At 45.7% G+C, this 12,638-nt stretch overlaps 1 long non-coding RNA gene across 1 annotated transcript in view; it reads right to left on the bottom strand.

Moving 5' to 3' along the window:
- Window positions 1-838: 838 nt before the first annotated feature.
- LOC138453342 (uncharacterized) overlaps window positions 839-12,638 on the bottom strand; it is a 2,021,223-nt gene continuing 2,009,423 nt past the window's right edge. Inside the window, exon 7 of the long non-coding RNA XR_011260405.1 lies at window positions 839-1,137. This is a non-coding gene — a long non-coding RNA (uncharacterized lncRNA). The remainder of the gene's footprint in view (window positions 1,138-12,638) is intronic.

Genomic DNA, 12,638 nt, shown 5'->3' with positions numbered 1-12,638 from the left:
TCTCTCAAACAGTAATTGATGTTCCAACCAAAAAATCTAAAATTAACCATACTTGTGCTCAAACTGCATAAAGTCAAGGTTTATATCTTTTAATGTTAGATGGAAGGTCAGTTTTACCCTCTAAAAAAAAGAAGAAATGGGGCATTACTTTACTTTCCTGTACTCTCTCGAAGTCAATTCTGTTCTTACTGCTACTAGTTACTATCTGATCCTATTAAACCAGAATAGAGATTGACTTACAGAAATACTTCATACCATAATTGCCATAGCCACTGTATAACTATTGTAACACGTTGTGTGCTGGTTTGTCAGAATATATTGTTAAAATTTCCAAGTATCACAGAATACTGCAGCACGTATGCCCGCCAATGCCCACAGACACACACATTATCCAAGTCTTCAGAACATTACATTGGTTGCCTGGCATGGCAAATCCAGGATTATATTTAAGAATATCATACTTACTCATAAAATCCTCAACGGAAATACACCCTCCTACTTCAAAACATGCATCAAATGGTACATCATATCCAGCCCAGAGAGAGCCAACACTCAATGTACAGATTTTACCCCTGGGTTTCAAAGGTACCATATGTTTTAGGCGATTATGCGCGGTCATGCCTGCTATATACTGGAATGCACCACCGGACAACATTTCAAGTGTCATAGAACTCCCACCAATCAGAAAAAAAATCTAACCTTTTATTTTAATAGCCACTTCAAGATGTAATTAGAATTAATCTAGATATGCCGCTTGTAGTTCCTTCTTATGAGTCTAATGTTTAAAACGAGCACTTAAGTGTCCAGGGATTTCCAGCGCCTAATCATGACGACAACAGTAACAATTAAGGATGTGACATTTAATTTAAAACAATGTCAAAAAGGGTGAATATTCTATGTGTCACCAGTCTCATGGACACTCCTCACACTGGAATCAACACACTTTCGGATTGTCCATGCCGTCTTGAGTAGAGGATTAACGATACACATGCGTGCACATAACAATGCCATTGAGAGGTGCCCGCAGCAGAGGACTCCTGGGAACACATTACCCACCGAATGAAAGGCAAGTTTGGCTTTACCTGTGTTCCTGTCTGGTAAAAGGCAGCAATGCTTCTGAAGAAGTCCAGGCAGCACCTGTACGGGGAAAGCAAACACACATTGAAATTACGGTTTCCAAAAGAAGTGTCCTAGTGAAGATCAGAAGCCAGAAAAATAGACACTGAAAGAATTTGCATGGTCATTTAAATTCCTTATTTGCATAGAACGCATGCTAAGCTTAAACGCTCTACTGTGGATAAGAAGAAAAAAGGACTCTGGTAAATCCATTGAAAAAATGATGCACTAGTGCCCGATTTATAACAACGCTTTTCAACGGGAAGACCCCATTGAAAAACATTTTATAAATCAGACCCCCTAGTCTTTAATTAAAAAAATTCCAGAGATAATTATATTTTTAGGAGCCAATGCAGGGCCTTTTCAGCATCGAGACAAATAGGAGCTTTTCTCTGCTTTATGTTGTATTTCAATTTCAGGTCCTAATAAGCTTGCATTTTTTCCACTGGATTGTGATTTGAATGCCTACGGCCAAATACTCTGAAGGTGTCATCCTCCATCCCACAAAAGGTGCAGAGTTCCACCTACGAAAACAAGCATTGGCAATGCCAACAGTTTGGGATTGTGTGTAGGCATGGGAAAGGCACTTGCCAGACACTGCTGCAGTGGTATTAACTGGCCATTAATGGTGGCAGGTGCAACATGGTGCGAGTGCATGGTCATCTAATAGCAGTGCCTGGCAAATGCCTAATACTTATACACAAGCCAAAACTATTGGCTCTGCCAATGCTTATTTTTAACAGGACTTCACTGAAGAACATGCATAGTACTTATAAATCGAGTCACTGAAGGCAGACCTTGTTAAGGCATTTTTATTACATCAGTAGCAGGTTTACAGCACCAATTAAGTAATGAACTCTCAGAAGACTGCTTTGAAAAAACCGACAGATATTTTGAACGCACCGTTTGATCATAAGGCTTGATTAAAGCAAGCTCAAAGAGCTCACATGAGAAGGATATTTGGACGGGGATGGTCAGGAACTGGGTGGAAATGCCCATAGATATTAGCGTGTCTATGGAAAGTCAGTGGGTGGGCAAATAACCAAACAACACCCACAAGCTGTGCGTCCCTCTTTATATGCCATGTCTTCCTATTTATACTCTAATGCAATCAGCTATAGGTAGTGCAAGTGCCACCTAATATCCCAAACTAAACTGGGAATGCTGCCACTGGCTTTAATTAACTGCCCTCAGCATTTATTATTGCAGTGCTATGGCACCAATCCAACAAACCTGGATATCATAATACAAAGAACGCGTCTCTGCGAAAGTTGAATTTAGAAGTGTGCCCAATATCCTAATAGTCTTATACCGTGCCTGGTTGAACCGACTAATCTCTCTAATAACCTCTCTGTGCAAAGTTGATTACGTTGATGCAACGGCTGACCTATGTAGACAGAACGTGTGCCGTATATGGATGGATCGGGTGCCATAGGTGGATGGATCGGGTGCCGTATGTGGATGAAACGGGTGACGTAAGTGGATGAAACGTGTAATAGGTGGATGGAAAGGATGAAGTATGAAGATGTTACGGGCGTAATATGTGGACGGAGTGCATAAAGCAACTTAGAATACACGGAACGGTACGGGGAAATATGTGGATGGAGTGCATAAAACAACTTAGAATACATGAAACGGATCGGAGTAAATAGAGCGCATTTGAGTGCGTGTGGCGGACAGGAGTGCGTGTGACGGACAGGAGTGCGTGTGATGGACAGGAGTGCGTGTGGCTGAAAGGAGTGCATGCATGAGGCTGACAGGAGTGCATGCATGAGGCTGACGGGAGTGCATGTATGAGGCTTACAAGAGTGCATGCATGGGGCAGACAGGAGTGCATGCATGGGGCAGGCAGGAGTGCATACGTGGGGCAGACAAGAGTGCATGCGCGGGGCATACTGGAGTACGTGAGGCAGACTGGAGCACGTGGGGCGGATTGGAGCGTGCGGGGCATGCGTGCGTCAAGTGGACCGGAGTGTGTGGAGCAGACTGGGGTGCATGGCGTGGCTAGGAGTGCATGGAATGGACTGGAGCGCATAGAATTGCGAGACGTATATAGTATGGTTTGGAATACAGAGAGCGTTTGAAAGAGCATATAACCCATCATATCACACCACCACGGTTACTCTCTCCTTTACACCACCACTCAACTAGAACACAGAGATACTATGACACCATTCGGTATAACTGTTCTCATACCAACATCCGCCGCACACTCCCCATCATTCTAGTAAACACTGCTGGTTACACACCCCCAGCCAGGCGTTCTCCTCAGGCCTAACGCAGCCACATTCGGTCTGGATGAATCCTGCCATAACGAACACATACTCCTGATCTCTCAACCACCACACCTACCGCTAAGAAGCAGCTATTACACGAATACCGCACCAGCTGCGCACATACCCGGTGCTCACACGCACCTTTGACTCTCGTTAGTCTCTCTACTGATCTGAACTTAGGTTCCCAAGGGCGTTCAACCTACCAGCGCCTTCAGACCATACCAATAGTATATAAGGCGCTATATAAATGCAAAATAACATAACATAACATATGATGGGATCTTTAGGTCTAATATATGTAGCTTTGAACACTACAGGAGGAATCAGTGTCCAATTAATAAACAAACAAGCCAATGCTCTTTGAAATTCAACATCAGTACCTCCTCAACGTTAGATCTAATTATTTCCCATTGTGCTCCCCTGTACTTCCAGAACCATCAAGGAAAACATCACCTCTCTTGCCCCAGCCTTGACTGACCTCTGTAACCACTCCTTTGCCACTGGCTCCTTCTCACAACCCTTCATGCACTCTTGTGTGCACCCTCTCCTAAAAACGCTGTCTACTGACCCTTCTTGTCTGGCTGACTATCTCTCTGTCTCTATCACGCCTTTTTGGGCAAACTCATGGAGGAGCTGGTCATCCCCTACTGACTCACCACACGAAGTAGCTGGCTGCCTCCATGACCACCAGTCTGGTTTCAGAGCATCCAGAGGCACGGAAACTGCTGTCCTGAATACCTGTGAAGACCTGCTTGTGAACCTGGACTCTAACCCTCCCTCTGTTCTGATCCTCCTCGATCTTTCTTCTGCCTTTGACACAGTCAACCACTCCATCCTCATAAATCATCTCCATGATACCCATGGCATCATGGACTGGGCACTGGCATGGTTGACCTCCTTCCTCCCATATCGAACCTACAAAGTACAAATGTGCCCTTTTTGTTTGTAACTTTCTTTATTGGTTTTACAACAATGATATGATATGACATTACAAGACTGTGCACCGGTCAACGTGACCACTTACCCCCCTCCCTCCCTCGGTTCGGTCCCCACTTGATATTAAGCACAGTTTCTTATCAGTTCTATTGTTGTTGTTGTTCGGCACTCGTGGCTGCTGTTGAGGTTTCCGGTTGTTCGTGTCAGTTTTGTATTGGTGGTATGCTATGTAGAGGCCCCAGATATCTGGGGGACGTGCGTGGAGGGGCAGAGTCTGTATGTAGTTCATTTCGACATCTTGACAGTAGGTGAAATCCTGTAGCCACTGCTTCAGTTTTGGTGGTGGTCCTCTGCCCCAGTTGCAAGCTATTCGTCTGCATGCCAGGACAAGGAGTAGGTTTGACAGTGTTCTGGTATATTCTGGTAATTGGTTGGTTAAGCCTAACATGGTCAGTGTTGGGTCGGGATCCAGTTGCACTCCGATTATTGCTGAAATTTTCCCTAGGACCGCTGTCCAGAACGCTCCTATTTCGGTGCAGGACCATGCCAGGTGGACAAAGTCAGCTTCCAAGTGCCCGCAGGAGGCGGATATTGTCGTCCTCTGGGTGTGCAGTTTTGCTATAGTGTTGTAGACCTGATGAACAAAGTTGAAGTGAATTTGTTTGTGCCTTGTGTTTATTGCCACTTTCTTTGTGAGTCGAAGTATGTATGACCAGTCTTCATCAGGTATTGTAATGTTCAGAGCTCTCTCCCACCTTGTTCGAGCTTTTGAGCAGCGTGTGAGTTTTTCAGTTAACAGGGCTTTATAGATATTCGACACCAGGTGGCCATCACCTTGGGCCTGTATCACTCCGTGGAGCAGTGGCCATGTCGGGGGTTGGAGTGGGAATGTAGCAATGTTGGTTTGCATGGCGTGTCGGGTTCGGTAGTACATGAAGACGTCAAGGGCGTTGTCACTTCCTTTGTCGCAGGCTTCTTGGATGGACAGGAACGTGCCGTTTGGAAACAGGTCGCCCAACGAGTGGGTTTGCAATTTCTTGGTCCATAGCTGGAACACTTTTTCTGATGTTATAGGTATCCCTGGAATGCTTCTCACCGGAAGGAGGGGAGAGTATCTGGTTTGGATTCCATTTCTTTTAGCAATTTTTTTCCATATCGTGTGCATTGTCACCATTGTGTTCATCAGTGTTGAAGGTGTTGGTGGTTCGTTGAATATGACTGCACGAAGTAGATAGGGTGTTGCTAGAGCTCTTTCGATTTGTACGTGTGGCCGGATTGAATGTGTTGCATACCAATGGTTCAGGAACTGAGCTTGCGCTGCCCAGTAGTAGCCCTCTATATCGGATAAAGCCAGTCCGCCTTGCGTTATGGGCAGGATCATAATGCTGTGCGCTACTCGGGCAACCCTGCTCGCCCAGACTAGGTCGAGAAGGATGGACTTGATTGGTTGTAAGAATTTTTGTGTGAGTAGTAGAGGAATATTTGTGAAGAGAGTAGTTTGGGGAGAATTACCATTTTCGCTAGGGACACTCTGCCCCAAAGTGTGAGGGGAAGCGTTTTCCATCTGTTCACTTTAGCTTGGATAGTGTTGAGTGTCGTCTCGTAGTTGTCTTGCATGATGTCGGTGCTGGATCTGGACATAAGAATCCCTAGATATCGGATCTTCGAGTGTTGCCAGTCGAAGCCAAAGTCGTCCTGGAATTCTTTGGTTGAATGAGAGAGGGAAGATTATTGATTTTGAATTATTGATTTTTAGTCCTGAGAAGTTGCCGAATTTGAGAACCGCTCGCATCACTGAGTTCAGGTTGTCGTGTGGGTCACGAAGGAAAAGTGCTATGTCATCTGCATATAGTGAAACTACCAATTTGTGCGGGCCGAAGGCGAGACCTCTGTGCAGGTAATAAAGCCTTAGGTCGGACGCTAGGGGTTCCATGACCAGGGCGAAGAGCAATGCTGACAGTGGGCAGCCCTATCTGGTCCCTCTGCGTAAGAGGATTTCGGAGGAGCTTTTGTTTCCAAATTTAATTTTAGATGTTGGGTGTTTGTAGAGGAGGCCTATCATTTGGATAAATCGTTTGCCGAGGCCCATTCGTTCCAATATTGCAAATAGAAAGGGCCATTCCACAGAGTCGAACGCTTTCTCTGCGTCGAGAAGCACTGCTACCACTTGGTTTTCTGGGTTAAGGGCCTCCATTGCTCCGAACATTCTTCTGAGGCCGAATGATGTGTTTCTGCCTGGAACGAATCCAGCTTGGTCCGCCAGCACCATTGCGGGCATGAGTGGCATCAACCTTCTAGTCAGGATTTTTGCTAAGATTTTGTTATCAAAGTTTATTAACGATATGGGCCTGTAGGAGGCGCAATCTTCCTTGGGTTTACCTGTTTTGTGTAGGAGAATGATATTCGCCATGTAGAGTGTTGGTGGTAGCTGGTCTTTTGCTATGGCTTCTTCGTAGACCTGGAGTAGGAGCGGGGCTAGGATGTCCGCGAAGAATTTGTAAAATTCACCTGTTAGGCCGTCAGGTCCTGGGGCTTTGGTGCACAGTAATTCCTTGATGACTTCTAGGATCTCTTCTGTAGTGATGGGTGCGTTCAACAGCTCACATAACTCAGCACTCGTCCAATATAGTTTGGTTGTGTTTAGGCATTATGTTATTTCGGTAGCATCCCTGGAATAGTTGGAGTTATATAGATTTTGGTAAAATTTACGGAATGTTCCTAATATGTCGTCTTCAGAGTACACGAGGGTTCCCGATGTGTCCAACACTGCTTCGACTGTCGTGGGTTTTCGTTCTGCGGTGATCAGTCTTACAAGTTATGCACCGGGTCGTTGACCTTCGCCGTACTGGCGGATCTTGTGGTGACTTTCTAGGAATTTGGCTTCTCTGTCTGCTAGTGTTCTGAAGGTTTCTAGTTCTGTCTTAAGTGCAGCTAGCGAGCTGGGAGTGTTTGTGACTGTTGCTGCTTGTTCAAGTGTTTTGAGGCGATCTTCGCATGTGTTTAATTCTTTCTTCAACCTCCTTAGGATTCCATTTTCTTTTGCTAGGCACACCCCTCTGATGAAACATTTTAGTGTCTCCCAGAGTGTTCCCGACGATGCTACCGTGCCTTGGTTTATCTCTAAAAATGTGCTCAGTTCAGTACACAGTTCATCTGCAAAGATTTGATCTTGGAGGGCACTGTTCTTGAATCTCCATTGGGGTCTGGTGAAGTCGCTCCGAGATGTTGTGCACACTAAGGTGACCGCTGAATGATCTGAGATGGACCTGGGGAGAATTTGGCATTCACCCCATTGAAGTCTACTATGAGCCGACACCATGATGCAATCGAGTCTCGAGCTGGATTTCTGTACCCAGGAGTAAAAAGTGAATTCCTGCGAGTCACAGTGTTTGCTTCTCCATATGTCAATGAGATCATGTGCTTTGCATATTTCAGTTATTTGTAGACTCGCCTTGGAGCGTGGGGAGGTTGTCTTGTGTGTTTTGTCTATGCGTGGATCGAGTGGGGTATTTAGATTGCCACCCCATATTATTGTGGCTTCCCTGTTTGATTCAATGTGGGTCTGGACCCAGTCGAAGTTATTGGAGCCATCTATGTTGGGGCCATAGGAGTTGATCATGATTATTTCTTTCCCGTCTATGGTTCCGTGGACGAGCAGTGTTCTTCCTTCGGAGTAGTTCTGGGTCCGAATTAGCTTGAAATTTGTTGTTTTATTAATAAGTATGGCGACTCCTCTTGCGTATGATGAGAACGAGGCGAAGTATCTGTGGCAACCCCATGTTTTTGCCCAGTGGTTTTCTGAGTTAGGTCGTAAGTGCGTCTCTTGGATAAGGGCCACATCAACGTTATGACCACGGAGGTAGTGTAACAACTTCCTTGTTTTGGAAGGCTGGTTGCCCCCTTTAATGTTCCATGTGGCTAGTTTGAATTTGCTTAGTGTTGCTATGTCGTTTCTGCTGCTTTGTTTCTGTTTGGTGTTTTTTGGTGCTTAAAGCGGCTTTTCTTGAGTGCTTGTCGTTCCGAAAAAGATATTCATATATTTGAAGTGGAGTCGTTGTTCCCGGTCGGGATCGGGTGGGGCCAGTTTTGGCCCTGGTCGGTGCACGTCTCAAACTGCTAGCTTGTTTCTTCTGGGAACTCTTCGCCCAACTTGAGTCCCATCTTCCATTTTCCCCTCCCTGTCGGGCAACCCCCAACCCGCCCAAAGATAACCCCTCCCTAGATAACTTAGTGAACAGTGCTCTGCTCACGGCGCTGGTGCCCTCCAAGGAACACCTATCTCGAGGTGTATATAACGGACTTTTGCTCATGTTCCGATCCCCCAAGTCGAGCTGGATGTGGAGCTTTTACTCAGGGCGGATCGCTCCCGTTCCTCTCTCTCCTTTGTGGTCTAGGCATTTCGCGTAATGGGCGGCATCCAATATTGTCTAGAAAGGTGTTGGCTTCCTCTGGTGATGTGAAGATTTGTGTTTTTTCAGCATGGATGATGTGTAATTTGGCTGGAAAGAGCATTGAATATTGGATTTGTTCCTCTCGGAGGCGGCACTTATCTCCACCGAAGGCTCTGCGGGATGCTTGCACCGCCGGTGAGAAATGAGGGAAAATTTGGACTTTGTCGCCATCGTATTGAATGTCGACCTTGTCCCTGGCTAGCCTCAGTATTAGGTTGCGGTCTCTGAAATTCAGCAGTTTGGCGATGATAGGGCGAGGTGCCGTTCCCGGGATTGGGCGATTGGTTGGAATTCTGTGAGCCCTTTCAACTACGAATAGAGGCGAGAAGGTGGTTGCTCCCAAGATTTCTTTGCATAGTTGTTCCACAAAGTCTTCCATTTTCGCAGGATGTGGTTGCTCTCTGATCCCTACAAGCCTAATGTTGTAGCGGCGGCTGCGCCCTTCTAAGTCTTCGTTTTTGGCGACGATTTCTTTTAGTTGGCGCTCTAGTGATGTCAATTTGGAGGACAGGGATGTGGCGTTGTCTTCAAGATCGGTGCCACTATGTCTGGCATGCATGTGGCAGAGGTGGATGCACCGCCATCATTGGTGGTGGTACATCTGTCTCCACCGGTGTTACTGTGATGGCAGTGGCACCGTTTCAGCAGATAGTGGATGCATACGGCTGACAAGGAGGAATCCTACCTTGTTTCCGGTGACCCCAGTGGCAGAACCAGTGCCACCGCCATCACGATAACACTGGATTTTTTCCACCACACTCGGAATTAGGTCCATTGTCTTTTCTTCCATCCATGACAGAAAATGGAACCACCCAAGAGGCCAATTTTGAGCTAGCAACAATTTGCATGCTGCAGAGAAAAACGCAAATAAACTGGTGAAAAGTATTGCAGTGTTGGAAGTTTGCAAATTGCAAAAATGTGATATCAGAGGACAACCTGTGATCCATCAATTCGCTTCCAGTCTGGATTAGCTCCTTTAACTCCTTAACACGTTTCTCAACTTTTTTCATTCCAATTTCAACACTGCAGACAGTGGTTCAATTTTGCAATTTCTGGAACTCATTTTGATCCTCTCGCACATTTGGAGAGCAGTTAACATAATATTTGGGACCAATTCTTCCGGCTCTCAATCAACCTGCCCTTTTGCTACCCTTTTGCCCAATGTCAGTGAGTCCCCTCCAAGAGGTGAGGTGGCACCAGAGGTGGCACCAGAGCATTTGCCCCTCTATCCTCTATTGTGGTTTGGCTTCCCCTGACTAATGGTCATCTAGCAATATAGGCAATCCATGGCAGCAAGACAATATGCAAGTCCCTCCAGGCCCGTCCAAATAAATACAAATAACATAAACACACTTTGGAGTTGGTGGTGCTGGCATAGTACTGGTGAATAGTGTCCCTGGTACAGTATGCGGGGAGGACAAAGTGCATGGGACGACTGAGTGGGTGCTGAGGATAGAGGACTGCATGTGCCAATGTGTCAGGGAGCAACAATGGGCAAGTACCCTCTTGTGAGAACACCACCCAGTTGCCATCCCCACCACTGGAGGGTGCAGTGGAACAGGGACTAATGGAAGCGGGTATGCTCACATTAGGACAATTCAGACCATGCATCTATTTCATGTGCATTGCTGTGGTTGCCAAGGAGTACCCCTTCTTTTCTGCAGCACACTTCACTGTTGTTTTGCATATGTTGCACGTCACTGTGCATCCCTATCCACTCACAAACCTCTCTTCAATCACGCTAAAGGGGTCCCATGCCCCATGTTGATGATGAAGTGTCAGGATGTCACATGGCCTGCATGAAACTTGACATGGAAAGATGTGCCTGCCTTGTCTGCCACGTAATAACACATGTAGAGGACTTTGTCAGTTTTTCCTCCTAAGATATATGCTGTGGGACCACATCGATCAACTCCATCAGTTGCTTTTCAGTCTCCCCCTGCACCAACACCGTCATCCTCCCCTCCTCTGCCTCACGGCAACCCAGCACCTCTACTTCACCCTCTCCCTAAATCACCACTATCTTCTCTCCAACTCCAAAGTTGATTCAACATTTTCCAGTGACAAGTCTAGCATATTAGCAAAGCATACAATATCCTTCTATATTAAATCAGCTATTCCACAAAGTGCTCTATAGACACATCCAACACATCTGGCACAATGACTCCCTTTACCGATCCCCCACGCCCACCAACTCCTCCTGCTGTAGTAGCTAACCCCCCATTGTCAGCACCTGCTACTACTTTGCCTCCTCCCCCGGTGTCAGTAGAATCACTCACTTGTCGTCCTGTGTCCACACTTCCTGAGCCATCCCCCAGTGACTGCCTTAACCACAGACATTTGCTCTAGCAGTAGGTCACTGGCACCTACCCACAATAACACAACAGCAGGGGTGGCTCATCCATAATGGGAGACGGTAAGCCAATCCGCCAACCTTAATGGAAGGGCCAGGCAAGCTCACTCCAGTGAAAACAGTGAGTCCTCCCTCAGTTGTAGCAAGCAGCTGAGGGAGCACTTCTGGGCTGGCTTAAACTGTCAAATGAAAACACGGCTTTCCTTAAACAGTTGTAGTACCCAGCATGCATGTTTATTGAGTTATTCAAGGAGTGATGCATTGCGGATCCCCAGACTTGGATGGCCCATTGAGGATGCACGCTTGGGTACTGTATTTTTTGCATTGTATTTGTATTTATAAAGCATGATATGCAAAGCGCTGAACAAATATTATTTTTTAAATCTGGTACAACAATTGGAGAATGATCAAGACAAAACTGAACCAATTTAGCGGGACAAATGGTGATCTTGCTTGCATGAACGGAACAAAGATAGGAAGAAAGATAATAGAGAGTGAGTGGTAGAGCGTTCCAGTGTAGTGGGACCAGAAGAGAGAAAGAGCGAAAGTGAGATTGGGCACACGGAAGACGAGGTGCTGCTAACTGGAACATAGATTGGGAGCGGAGAGGATGAGCAGGGAAGTAGAATGAAACAAGAGAAGAAAGATAGAGAGGTGAGGGATTGTGGAGAGACTTGAATATGAAGCAGAGAAAATTAAATTTAAGACGAGAACGAAAGGACAACCAGTGAACAGTAGAGAGAGCAGGGCTAATGGGATCACGAGGAGAAAGAGAAACAAGAAGATGGATTGAGGAGTTCTAGATGTTTAACCTTAACACGTATACAAAAGTCAGATTAATAATGCATTAGGAACATTTACCCGCAGGGAATAGGAAAGAATTTATAAAAGCATTCAATATCAATATTAGAAAAAAGGAAACAACAACAAATCAAGCAAAATGCAATCTCCAGTTCTCTCAGTTACACACTGGTCCCAGGTTTTTAAACTACTTGTTTCAGAACTTTATCCCTCTGGAGCCATGCTCTGGAGATATAATGAGCGGTTTCAAAAACAACATTTGAAAGCAGGCATTGGCCTAAAAACAACAAGGCAGGTATAACATTATGGATATCAGAGGTTTTTAAAACTGGCCTCAAATACAACCATTTTAGGCGAGAGGTTTTCCCACAAATGAGCATAACCTGGTGGAAGGTTTCTTTGGGAAATCCACATAAGGGGCATTTTGCAGTTGCACCGCTGCTCCATGGGTCAGTAAAAGATGCTACTGGCAATATGCCTAATCTAAAGCACACATATAATGCTCTCTCATAAGGCAGGGAGATTAAATGTAGGTATAATTTAAAGCCCCGCTCAATTCTGTTTTCCAATTATCCGTGGCCCACTTTCAGTTTAGTAGCTTCAACAATACATGTTTGCGGGCTCTCGTGATCATACATGGTTTCAAGCACTTTATATTCCATTGCAGAAAATCCTGCTGGTTATTCCAAACATGAGTCCTGGCTA

Source organism: Ambystoma mexicanum, chromosome 4p (genome assembly GCF_040938575.1).
Source record: "Ambystoma mexicanum isolate Mex_15411 chromosome 4p, UKY_AmexF1_1, whole genome shotgun sequence".
In the NCBI taxonomy this organism is placed as follows: Eukaryota; Metazoa; Chordata; class Amphibia; order Caudata; family Ambystomatidae; genus Ambystoma; species Ambystoma mexicanum.
The sequence above is the reverse complement of the archived record's forward strand: the minus strand, read 5'-3'. Positions and strand labels throughout refer to the sequence as shown.